Below are 13,477 nucleotides of genomic sequence, written 5' to 3'. Positions count from 1 at the left end.
GTAAATACTTTTTTTTGTGAAATATGGTTTTGGTTTTAATTTTTGAATTGCGATCCCTCCATATAATGTTTTTTGTACTTCTTTGTCACTTGAGAGTTTTCCAATTTCATATGTGAATTAATATTTTTTGTTATAACGCCTTTTTTATCCTAACTGGTTGAGTACTGGCTCATCGTCAAGTAAAAGTAAAACATTTGTAAACAGAAAGTAGAACATTTCGTTTATTCGATCTTTGAAAATTATTTAAAAATGTTAATTTGGCGTCTAGTACTTATTTTGTTTTGATAAAATAAACAAAAGGTAAGTTAAAATGTACAATTCGGATTTTTTTAAAGACTATTTTTTATTATCAATATTTATATAGGGTAAGTGAAGGGGGATACTCAAGGAATCTAGGAAGATTCTTTTCACAAATATCATGTACATATTGGAGCGGGTATATTATAATTAATATGTCATTATTGACCGGGTCTTAATATCATTATCAATGTACGCAGTCCATTAGTTAAATGGGATGACGCTGTTTTGGTCTGCAAAGGCTGCTTAGATATATAAAGTGACATGTCTAACTAAATTAGACTGAGTGAACACCAACTGTGCTTTAATACCTTTACAACAATTTTCATTACAATTAAATTAAACGCCTCAAATTAAACTCTAAAATTTAAAAATCTGATGTGTTTTTAAAAGCAAGATTTTTTAAATTAAATACTATAAAAATGTTTTTTTCCTAACAGTAGATATTAATTAATTTCAAATCTCGAACAAAACGTCAATAAACAATTATTTTAAACTAACGTATTTACCATTCGCAAAACTAATCCACGCAATCAAATAATATTAAATCAGCCTCATGCAAATCAAACAGCCATCACCCCGCTAATAAGTAATTAGAGTTAATGGGGGCATGAATTTTGAACATTTCCTGCATATACCTATCAGATAAACCATCATTGTATCCGTGAATCCACGTGACGTCAAGAAAATTTCCAATTCAAGCCTACATTAGAGCGCCATTGTATATAACCAATGATGTAGCGTTAATAATTTTATATATTATAATTAACACTAGACACATATCATACGCACGTTCTTTCATTCTTAATGTTATAACTGTGAATGTATATAAATATATTAAGGGTAGATAGATTAACAAGAAATATTTAATATGTATTTGCTGTTTTTGTTACGGTTTTGAGCGGTTGTATGATGGTAAAATATGGCGATGACGTCACTTTAGTCGAATGGTCGGATATCTGTTTATTTAAATGTAAAGTTGCTTGGCAACGTAATTGGAGTTTTTAAAATTAAATTGTTTAAGACGGTTAGGGATATTTAGATGTGCCCTAAAACAATAATATAGCGTACCTATTGGGGTATTTGTTTCCCCAAAAGGTGGTCTTAAAACACGACATAGTGGCCCACGTAAGTGTGCCGCGTTCTGGGATCAACCTGCGAATCCGGTTCCAATAGGCCGACATAATTATGTCAACTGCCGAGGGGTAATCATCTTCCATCAGTCAATATTTTAATGGTCCCACTGCAATTATCATCAGGTGGCGAGGTCACTTTGCCGTGTCAATTTAAAAATAAACGCCGAAAAATTAAGTATACGTTAAATTTATCAAAATTAATCGCGAATATAACATATTAATAATTATATTGAAAACATGGATCTTGAGAGGAAACACTTTTATCAGGATTGGCATAATTTATATTTAAATAAATGGCATAATGCGATATACCTCGTTGGATCTTTAAATATAATTTTTGCCATAAGAGTTAATGTGTTAGAATTAACTTCTTTAAAGGCAGATCTAAATATTCCTATCTATTTAATATATATAATAATATGTCTAAATTCACGGGACCCTAAATGTTTTACATAAATTTATACAATTGTGTAAAATCATTTCATGTCTTAACCATATCGTTTTGTTTTTTTATTGTATGTGTCGGATATACAAATACGCGCATCAAATGCATTATATATAGATAGCACGATTTCGTTCGTTAAAAAATATTTGTACATATTTTTAGATGTAAAATTTAGTAGAAATTGTATACTGTAATTTTGACGTGTTTGAAATATTTGATTGTTTGAGTTTACCACTTATTAATGAGGAGTCAGATATAATTTATTTCAAATTATCTGTTGATTTTATTTTTTTAGATTTCAGAATTTTAGCACAAGAAACCTCTTCGTTTTCAAATTACTATATCGCCCTGCATTTCCAACTACTTTTTTTTAAGAAAATTGACAGACAAAGACAACCACAATTATTTGAATATTGTAGGAGCTAATGAGCTAATGAACAGGTGACCCACATAATAACCTAATACGATAATAATTCTGCCATTTCAGTCTTTCATAGATACTTCCATTATTATTGAAGTCGTGATGTATTTTTTATTTTAATTTTTGAGTCATGTTATATCTTAGTCTTTTTAAACTTAAATAAAAATTACCACAAAGAAATTGTTCTATATTTAAACATAAAAAGGAAAGTGATTTTAATCAAACGAGGTATTCATTTTCATAGAAATAGTATTTCTCCAAACAAATCAAATATAAAGCAACTCGTTCACGTCGGCGTATGACGTCATTTGAAAACTCGAATGTATTGAAATTTTGATGCGGCCGCAATAAGCGCCGCCGGACTCGGCTCTAGTGCCAATACGCAAGTCGAAATACAACTTGTTGTTATGAAATAGATTTTATACGTTCATTTTTTAAGTTCTAATTCGGGTGTAGGCTTCTGAGTTGTTCTGCGAAAATGTATTTAGACAACACAAACAAATCCCGTTTCTGCAATTATGATTGACAAGGATTTTTTATTATTAAATTCTTAATATCTTCAATAATGATAAATGCCTTGGTGGCGTATTTTCAGTGCATGGTACGCACTGGTCTGAGGTTCCGGCTTCTAAGCCCAGGTTATGCAAAGTGATATTGGATTGTTCTGTTTCCTTAATCACCCAATATGGTGATAGACTCAGAGATCCATAGGGAGCGTCCTATCACATCAAGGTACGGAACACATGGTAAAAAGTAGGTGCCCTGATAGCACCTCTGCCTACCGTTTCGGGGAAAAAACGTGTGATACGCAGTACATCAATATCATATTCATCCTCTCTAAATAGACTTCTCAGATCCAGAGGTCCGTAAAATCACAGCCCATTCCAAACGAAGTAAATAATTTCACGGGGCCTAGCGGTCCGTGGCGAGTCGTCGACCTCCGCGTAATAATTTATGATTATAGCCCAAACCATCCTGTCCTAAGCATCAGTTGAAATTTATCATGAATCTGCAGGCCTAGTGGGGTAGTGACTTCTTGAAATTTGGGTAACAGATTTGGTTAAGTAATTTGGGAAATTTATATCACGACTTTAATAGTAAAATCTATATTGAAGTATTTTGAATTGAAATTTGATTTTTATATGAGAATACATACACGCTCTTACTTTTTGTGATTTAATGTTTTATAAGTTTTAACCAAATTTCATTTTTTTAAAAACACGTCAAACATTATGAAAAATTATGAAAAGCGTCCGATGCGATATTTATAATAAAAAACTGTATACCGTTTTCCAAAATGGACGATTTTTTTGTTACTACATATTTTCAGGCCGATTCATCTAACAGCATCTAAGGAACATAGGTTTTATTTTGCTATAGCAAATAAAACACCATGATACGGATGAGACTTCGTTTTCCTACACTGGTCTCACAAATTAATTCAATACAGTAATGTAATATTTGCTTACTCTATCAACCATCTAACACAGTCACCGCGCGAGCTTCGAGGAATCTTATAGAATATTGACGTTGAGTTACATTAATTTTGTCGGTATTACATTATTGATATAGGCAAAGCCAGTCGCCAAAATTGTGAAATATATTTGTTAATGATTTCTTATGTTTACGCGAATGTTAGACATTAAAATTAAACTATTTTTCAGACCTCCCTCCCATGACCATGAAGGCAGCAAAGTCTTCGAAACGTCGGGAGAAAACTAAAATTATTAAAACCGCCATAAAATTCGAAAAATAGTTTAATTTAATATACTTATTAGATACTCATTGAATTAACCTGTCAGAATATTCCTCGGAACTCGCGGACTGTTGACATGGCAGTAAATCGTATACAGATCCCCTAAACTAAAATACTAACTATTAAAAGTTATTACTATGAAAGTACTAAAGTCCGACATTATAAATAATGTCAGACTCCACATGCTCAGTTTAGACAATTCTAATTAAAGATATTGTTAAAACCAGATTATACTTCTATGTCACTAAAATATATTGACGGTTTATACAAAAAATAAACCTTCCAATACATAAGTTCTGGTAAACTAAAATCATTTTGTCATGGATATCTTTAACATTAACAAAATACCTTTTTGGAATAGGGAAAATTAAAAAGCAAATATTTTACAAATTTGTTTAGCTAAAATGACATAAATGTTTCCCATTCCGTTAAATTAGGTTTAAGATATAATGAGGCTGGCATAATCTTGTAGATTAAAAGCCTCTCAACTTGTAAATTAAATAAAGATTCAAAATCAAAATTACAAATATCTCAACGCAATCCCAAAAACTTCATGATTCAAACTCATGTTCTTTTAATTACTAGACACCAACCTTATCATCATCATCATCATAAGCCAAACAAAGTTCACTGCTAAACATAGGCATCTTTAGGCATCCCCTAAAGATTTCCAGATAGACCTTTCGAAATTGAACCTTATACCAACACAAATTCGTTGACCTGTAAGATGAATCGGTCTGACCGCCTCGTCTCTTTGTTTTATAGTATTGCAAGCAATGACCTAGGATAAGGCTTACACAGTGATTAAACAGGGCTTACAAGTATCTCGTTGTATAGCAATATATTATAAATATACAAGAACAATACAAAAAGCAAATTTGAAATTGTTCAATAAACATGTGAAAATATTTTGTGTTTTATTTACAAGTCGCTTATATCTTATCCCCTTGTTTGTAATAGTAAGAGGTTATTTACAACAGTCGCTTAGACTTATTCCCCTCGTCTATAAAAAAAGGCAAAAAACCCAAATGCCCAAATCATCCCCTGATGCATAAGTTTCGTACGCAAGGGGCCCATCTGAGTACCACCAGAATGTCTATTTCTGCTGCTAAGTAATTATTTACAAGTCGCTTAGGTCTTATATCCCGTCGTCTACAGCAAAGGGCAAAAGGTCTAGAAGCTCAAATGATCCCCCTTCTTGGAGAATAAGTCTCACATCAGTCTGTCTAAGTACCACCAGAATGTATTTTTCTGCAAGCAGTAGTATACATGCGCTGTTGTTACGGTTTGAAGTATATAAACATAGTAATTATTAGCATTAAGAGACTTAACATCTCTCTCAGGAAGCGCAGTGGAATATCAACTCAATACTTTGTCTCTAACCACACAATTATTTCTCTAAAATGTTATCGAAGATTATTTGAAACTTCCCTTCCCTAGTTTAACTGAATTACCCAGGGTTGTCATAAATAAATGAAATTGCCACGTTCGACGTTATTAATTCGTCTGTTTTCGGTTGATAAAGCTATGACCCTAATCGAATAGACAGCTATTAAATTGTATCAGGTTTAAACGGAGAGAGGGTGATATTTTAAACAGTACTTTATAATGCACTGAGCTAGGCTGGCAGTAAAACGAAGTAATAAATATTTATATGAAGACACAATTATTAAAAACATAGCGTGATGTTATGTAAAATAATTATTTAATTCAAACGAGTAGTTTTCGAGATTGGCTCGTCCGAGACAAAACTCTTCAGCTTTATATATAGTATAGATTTGTGACGAATTGATGTGGTATTGTATTCACAATCAAGTGATCCTCTTTCTGATCGTTCCAAAAAATCCTCAGTAATATTAATAGAAAATGTCTTCCGATACTAAATTCACGTCAATTATAACCAAGTTACTAATGTAGTTGAAGTTACTTCCTCTTCCGTTGTTATAATACAGTTACTCTGTTAGAGAGGAGTAACGATATCAATTATAACATACTCAAGCCCATTAATATATACTACTACGTACTAGATGTGGCGTACCAAACACTCACTGTGTTGAAATGAATTGAACTGCAATCCATTCAAACTGACTTTAGTATGGTGTCAATGTTGACGACTATTTAAAGCGCTTTAGCGCTGCATGTTTTAAAAGTTTGGTTGGATGACGTTTGATATTTTAGCGCTGCAGCGAACTTTTAAGTTCTAACTGCAGATTTTGAGCAAATAGTTTATAATATGGACGTTCGTGTCTATAGAATATACGTCAATGCTCACGCCCGTATAACCAAAGATTGTACGAGCCATACCAAAGATTATAAGATTATACCAAAGATTATACGCCCAAAAACCAACAAAACGAAATATTGAAATGTAAAAAAAAGGAAACTGAATATAAGGTAACATTATTATGAACAATAAACCATAGTTATTCAGAAGCTGATATGCAAAATTTTAATAAGCGTTTTAAAACATGATCAAATAATTTGCTAATGAAAACATCCATTGGAAGGCAATTATTGAAATGATTGAATGATTAGTGAAGCGTGTTGCTGCTAGAGAAATATTAGCAACGTGACCAGCACGAGGAGTATAGTGTAGCCGATTTTTTTCTTGAGTAACCCAATATGTAGTTTGTATTTCAAAGTTCTAAATGGTGTTGCTATAGCAGTTTAAACAGAGGCATTTATCAGGTCTGCACACCCATTCCATCAGAGTAATGAATCTCTTGTATGCGAGAGTCTGTTTCAGTGATATTCCCACAACATTTTGCTGCTTAATAGCAGAATTTCAAGGGTATGTGTCTGCCATCCCGCACTAAGCTAGCGTGGTGAACTAAGACCTATACCTTCTTCGTGGTAGAGGAGGCCCGTGCTCAGCAATTGACAGAACTTATTAAATAGCAGTGTGCGAGGACTTCTACGTTTCGGTTTGAGTAAAATTTTGGTTACTGTATCTATTAATCTTTGTGAGGGTTTAAACATCATCAGAGAGATCACGAGCGAAGTGCATTACGATGCAGTGATTTGTAATTAAAAGTTCCGGCATCTCGCTTACAAGACAGTTATCTCCACATTTTATGTGTACAATAAATATGAAATTATATAAAACATACAAACATTTTGAACAAATGAATGATAATTTTGTTTGAAACTTAATTTCGTGTTTGTACAAAGCGAGTTGTGTTTAATTTGTGTCCCGGAGCGGCGTCACCGCCACGTTGCTCTGTAAACCAGTTTGGCGAAAAAAAAATATTTTAATCATAGAATTTATGTTTTACATCAACACGGGGAAATATGATAAACGGTAAACAACTTGAGCATTTCCGCTTGTTGGATGATTTTTTCACGTAAGTGTTGCGCTAGTTACTATTTTAAATTAACTAAGTATATTTCGTTGGTTATTACAGAACCAAAAGTGTTGTCAAGGAGAGACGTATTGACCCTCCACGGTCGACAATCTGCTGGTCAGCCCTAATGGATAATTTTGAATGGTAGTTTGTCTGAAAAAGTAACGTTCAAGACTTTTTACTATGTACAATTGTGTTTTCTACGATGGTAGCTATCATTGAAATTAAAATACAAGAAGTATATGATTTGGGAGACTTCAGATTATATTTTGTGCAGGATTAGATAGAGTATCAACATCTATCCCATTCCAAATATCCATGAGTTTGATATTGTCAATATTGAAATTATCATCATCGTTTTCTTGTTTTGATTATTACAAAACATATTGTATAGAAAATTGATTATAATGCCTTATACTCAAAAAAGACAAACAACCTTAAAAACTGAAACGTAACTCGTACATGAACAGTCAAACATTATCGTTTTTTACATTAACAGGATAACTCAACCTTTTCTCACTAAACATCTGGGGCACAAAACGGCAATTAATCATTCCATTTCCTTAAGTTTTTTACCACTTTCTTTTTTCAACGGCTTCGGAGGAAACAAGGATTCGGGATTTTTCGGACAAAAATAAAAGGTTGAAAAAATAAACTTTGTTTTATTCTGGAAGTTTAGTGAGTCTAGCCTAAGTCTGAATGTAATTCATTTGTAAAAGTAACAAATGACATTTAAACTTTTTCATGTTAAAAAAATATATTTGAATTTGGAATTTACATCCAAAAAGTAATGTTCTCGCCTCCTTATCAAATTCAAGAGAATAAATTGACAGGCAGTGTTAGTACTAGTTGAAGAACTTACTTGATTGAACTAATAATAAGTTATATTTAAAAAAATGACAGCAAGTGTACACCATTATAATCGACCTATAGCAATACAGTACATAGACCTCAGTAGCGAAAGGCGAAATTTTCCGAAAAGGAACCTGACAACATATAGGTACGAATATGTATAAATGCGGTCTGTAAATTGTTCTCATGATGATTAGATACTAAATAAATTCTACATAAAGTGAATTCGGCGGGAATTTTACCCTGTCTTCGATTTGTCGAATCCAGCTTCTGCTTTCACCATTTCGCAAATCGTCACTCCACTTAGCCGGAGGGATACATATACTGGGCTTATATCGACTAATCATTTCAAAGATCCTGGTATTGTTCACACCTCTTAATTCCTTTTCACTTGTTTCCTACCACATCCTCGACCCCACAAAATGCCAATTTGACATTTGCAACACCCGCAAACCCCCTTTTTGCCCACAAACCCATCGCAGATACAAACAAGCGTTAATTTGTTAGTTTAGTCCCTTTTAAAATCCGTTTCGGGACGTTAGTTTTTAGGGTCCCGTGGGCTAATTAATTTGAATTGTTAAATTGGCTTAATTTGGACCTATGTCAAATTTATAAGCTAATTAAGACGAATATGAAATATTATAATATCGTAACATAATGTTATTAACAAGTTTCATCTTTAGATAAACGAAATGAATGGGCAGCTTAAGCATTTTGTTTGAACGTTTCGTTTTTATTTTGCAGAATCAATTTTAAAATTCTGAATAAATACTGATATAATACCAACCATGGAAGCAAAAAAAATCATGTACTATATTTTTTATTTATTATTTTAGTTGGTCCACTAACAGATGATACAATACTTAACTCACACATACAATACAAACAAGATATATAATATTCTCCATCTAATTATAAACGGACCGAACTAGGTTATAATATAATTAAGGAAGCAGACAAGTATCAAAAATAGACTAAATTACAATTGTACTAACACCTTGTTTCATTTACTTCATAAGATTGTCACCAGAACCCACACAAACAGAGTTTATTTTCACAAAGCAAAGGGCGGGATTTAACATCTTTTAATGATGTTTAGGGCGCAAAGCCACGGACACAAACTAACAACTCTGTTTGTTGAGACCAACTTTTATATTGCTGTATTTTGTATTTGATGTAACTTTTATTCTAAGATATCAAATACAGGAGATGGTAAGGAAGAGACATCTTGCATCTCAGGGTGACGAGGGCATTATAGTGCCATACAGGGTCATTTTGACATTGCGTTACTAAATGAAACCACATACTTATCTACTTGGAAATAACACTTTACAATAAGTTACTTGAGCTGTAGATGTAAAATAAATAAATGTTTCGAACAAAATAAATATAAATACAATGGTATATTTTTTTACGCGCCCTAATGCCACTACTACTACTCTAAGATAATTCGTCGCAGCGGCAACGTCGTACTTTTAGTCAGAAATACTCCCACGCACACGCCATATTGGCATTAATCTACAAAATTATCAGAAATTCAGAAAACTAAAACCAGGTTTTTTGTGAAAATATTCGTTATTAATGGATGATTTTTGGCACAATGTGAGCAAAGGTGAAGACGAGTATGAGTCTTCATTAAATAGCGCAATGTGAAAATGACCCTGTATATTATATTGCAATTCAAAATTTTGTATGGTGTTGCTACTGTTTATGAGCGGTCGTTCTGGTGGTAGGATATATTTTATATCCACCCTGATAGCGACCACCGCACACAAGTTGTTAAAAACCGGCAAAGTGGCCCACGTAAGTGTAACGTTCCGGAATTAGCCTGTATATATCCGGTTCTAACATGCCGGCATAATTGTGTCGACTGCCGAGGAGTAATCATCTTTCACCAGTCAACATTCTACTGGAACCTACTCCACTTACCATCAGATGAAATTTTATTTTTAATAGTGGGGTGAAATGTTGTCAAAGAAAACGTCATACCTGTTAACATTCTGATATGACACCAAAGGACCACTATCACCGTCTTCTCCAATGTCTCGCCTTTACCACTTCACGTATCCAAAAAGAACCCACTCATACAGAAAGTTTGGATAGACGGTGAATTATCACTACATAGTATAAAACAAAGTCGCTTTCTCTGTCCCTATCTATGTATGCTTAAATCTTTAAAACTACGCAACGGATTTTGATGCGTTTTTTTTAATAGATAGAGTGATTCAAGAGGAAGATTTATATGTATAATAACATCCATTAAATAGTGGAGAAATATTGCACCCGTGCGAATTCCGGGCGGGACGCTAGTTAATTATAAAGAATGCTTTATTATTGGTACAGGTTTAAATTTCGAATGCAAAAGCTTTTTGAAAAGTGGCCATATAATAGTTGCACGTAAGGCTTAATGATCCAGGTTATATACCCTACAGCTATTGTATTGCTAGTGATAGATACCTATCAATTTTCAAAAGAAGCTATGGGTATTATTAAGAGGTTTTAGTAGCAGGCATTTTAACCGCTAACCTTTAGAAAATAAAGTTCATCCGTTCCGATTGTCGCAATGTCTTATATCCAAATTCAGCCAAAACTAAGCAACAAACAGAAGGCAAGCGATAAGTACTAAGCATGAACATTATTTTCACGCGTTATTAAAATTGTGTTAAAATTTTACGCGAGCATTATGTAAACGGGTATCTGTTCCGTGTATATCAAGGTTGAAGTTTAGGGCTGGCACTCTCTAATTTTAGAACAGGAGATGAGCTAATATGAAACTAAAATATCTGATTATAAGCTGTAAATACTACAATAGAAAGATAGCGCACTTGGAGGGGGATTATTTAGATCCCCATTAATATTACTGGCCGTATAAGAATTACTTTATCGATGTCGGTGAAAAATGTAATAGCTTAGTTTCAATTAATATCGTTTTTTTGTTGCTAGACACAACTGGGTTGGTAAACATTGTCTGCCATGTTGTTTGTAAAAATAGTGCTAAAAATAAAGGAGTTGAAAATGGCGATGATACCGCGCAGACCGCCAACCTACTGCAATAGAAACACAATGAATTTAAATAATAAGGGAAATTAGGAGCATTAACAGTCCCCGATTCTACGTGTACTTACTGTTAGCTATGGACTACAAAACTAAACAAAAAAAAACTTAATAATCATCAGAAGCTTAACCAAATCGTGAGATCAATGGAAAATATTGAATTACTCTTTCATGTAATAACTCTGAAACTGTTTGTGCCATTGCTAAATTGTTGAACAGGATCTCCAACGACCATAGATCGTCTAAGTAAGTAAAAAGTGTTTCAACTTCGCGACACAATCCACCAAATCGCATAACCACATACAAATCAGTTTCATCAAAACATTACTTATACATTACAACAGATTTTTTTAACCATTGTAATTATCGCACACCGTTACTGTTTCAAGTCAGCGAAATATGCAATCTTGTGTTTGCAATAAAAACTGACGTCTACACAGAGCCTAACACCAATGTTAAAGGAATATCCTATGTTTTTTTTTTTAATGAACTACTTGATTCACCAACCCTACCCGACGACAATGTCGCACGACACAGCCGACAAACGACACAAATTAACGCGCAACCGTGTCGTTTGAAACGTGTAATGAGTTCCAACGTCGCCGGCCCGTAATCTTATTAATGGCCGTGCTTTGTGCTAAGTGTAGCTTTATTCTGTGCTGTTTGGTTTGGAGGGTTGTTAACTTTGGGTCCAGGGTTCGATTTGTTAGCTTAATATTCGCCTGATGGTATCATTAACATGAGCACTATTCAAAACTTCGATTCAATCAACATCAACATGATTTCAATGTTCATTAATGTTACGTCAACACTTATTTATTTATGGACCTCCAACGAAGGATACACGGCATATAATAAAAACAATGTCGTAGCATGTTTACAATTAACAATGTGACGCGCCTCTTCAATTATAGGAGACCACAGCACGAAAATTTATATATTGGTACAGCGGCAAAAATATAAAATTTCATCCCTGTTCAAGTCCTTAGACAAGATAATACTTAAAATGCCTAATCAATGCACTGGCTATGCTTCTAACAAGAAAACAATGCTTGGAGTAATATAAGAAATGTTGTTAGAAGAAGACAGAATAAACAATGGACATTTTATAGATCGTAGAGCTGAGTTACATCCAGCCTCAACTCGACCCATCATTTCGCATTTATAAATGTCACGCGTAATATTTCTAAAACCACGACAAACAATCAAACTCAAACAGAATATTTAATTTCATACACTCAACACACTCACAACACGTCAAAATGATCGATTAATTTCGACGATGTATTTACTTTACAAATTTATTCACAATTCAAACAACGAGGCTCATCCATCAAAAGCCTTTATAACTTTATATTTACATAAAAATCTACGCCGAAAATAGGTTATTTTATATTGGTATAGTTGAATAGATCAAACAAGACTGGGTTTGGTAAAATATACTATCAAAATCAACCACAATTTTTTTATTACGATATGACCGGAAATTTCACTGGTGAAAGGTCTCTCATATGTGAGAATCCGCCTGGATAAGTACCACTACAGTGTCAATTTCTGCCGCCAAGGAGTAGTGTGTAGTCACTGTTGTGTTCCAGTTTGAAGGTAACTGTAGCCAGTGTAACTACTGGACATATGGACTTAACATCTGATATCTCAGGATGGCCAGCGCAGTGGAGTACCGAAAAATACTTTGTAATTAAAGGTGTTGGATCGTGTTTCTATCGTTTATGGACGGTCTCGCTTACCATCAGGCACAAGGCAAGCTCGTCTCGTCATTCAAGGAATAAAAAAAAATCAGGCGCAAGACCAACGACTTTACGTCTGGAATTCTTTAGGAGGCCTACGTTTGGAAGACGACATTTTGTGACTGATGATGAAGGCGATACACATCTGGCTGATCCCGGAACGCGACACTTATGAGGACTACTATGGCGGGTTTTACACCTTGTGTACAGTGATGTCCGCCTAACGATATATCTACAGCGTACCTGCCATTTTCAAAAGACCTATAACACTACATAAAACTAGTAAAATAACCCAGACTCATCCACGCGAAAATGTTATGTATAAATAAATCCACCCAAATTGAGTCACGAATACTTTTTAAAATATTCTAATAAAGTTTAATACTTCGTAAGCAGAATTGGTAATAAGTTTTCTGATTGATTTGTA

Source organism: Manduca sexta, chromosome 10 (assembly GCF_014839805.1).
Source record: "Manduca sexta isolate Smith_Timp_Sample1 chromosome 10, JHU_Msex_v1.0, whole genome shotgun sequence".
In the NCBI taxonomy this organism is placed as follows: domain Eukaryota; kingdom Metazoa; phylum Arthropoda; class Insecta; order Lepidoptera; family Sphingidae; genus Manduca; species Manduca sexta.
Note: the sequence above shows the minus strand (reverse complement) of the source record.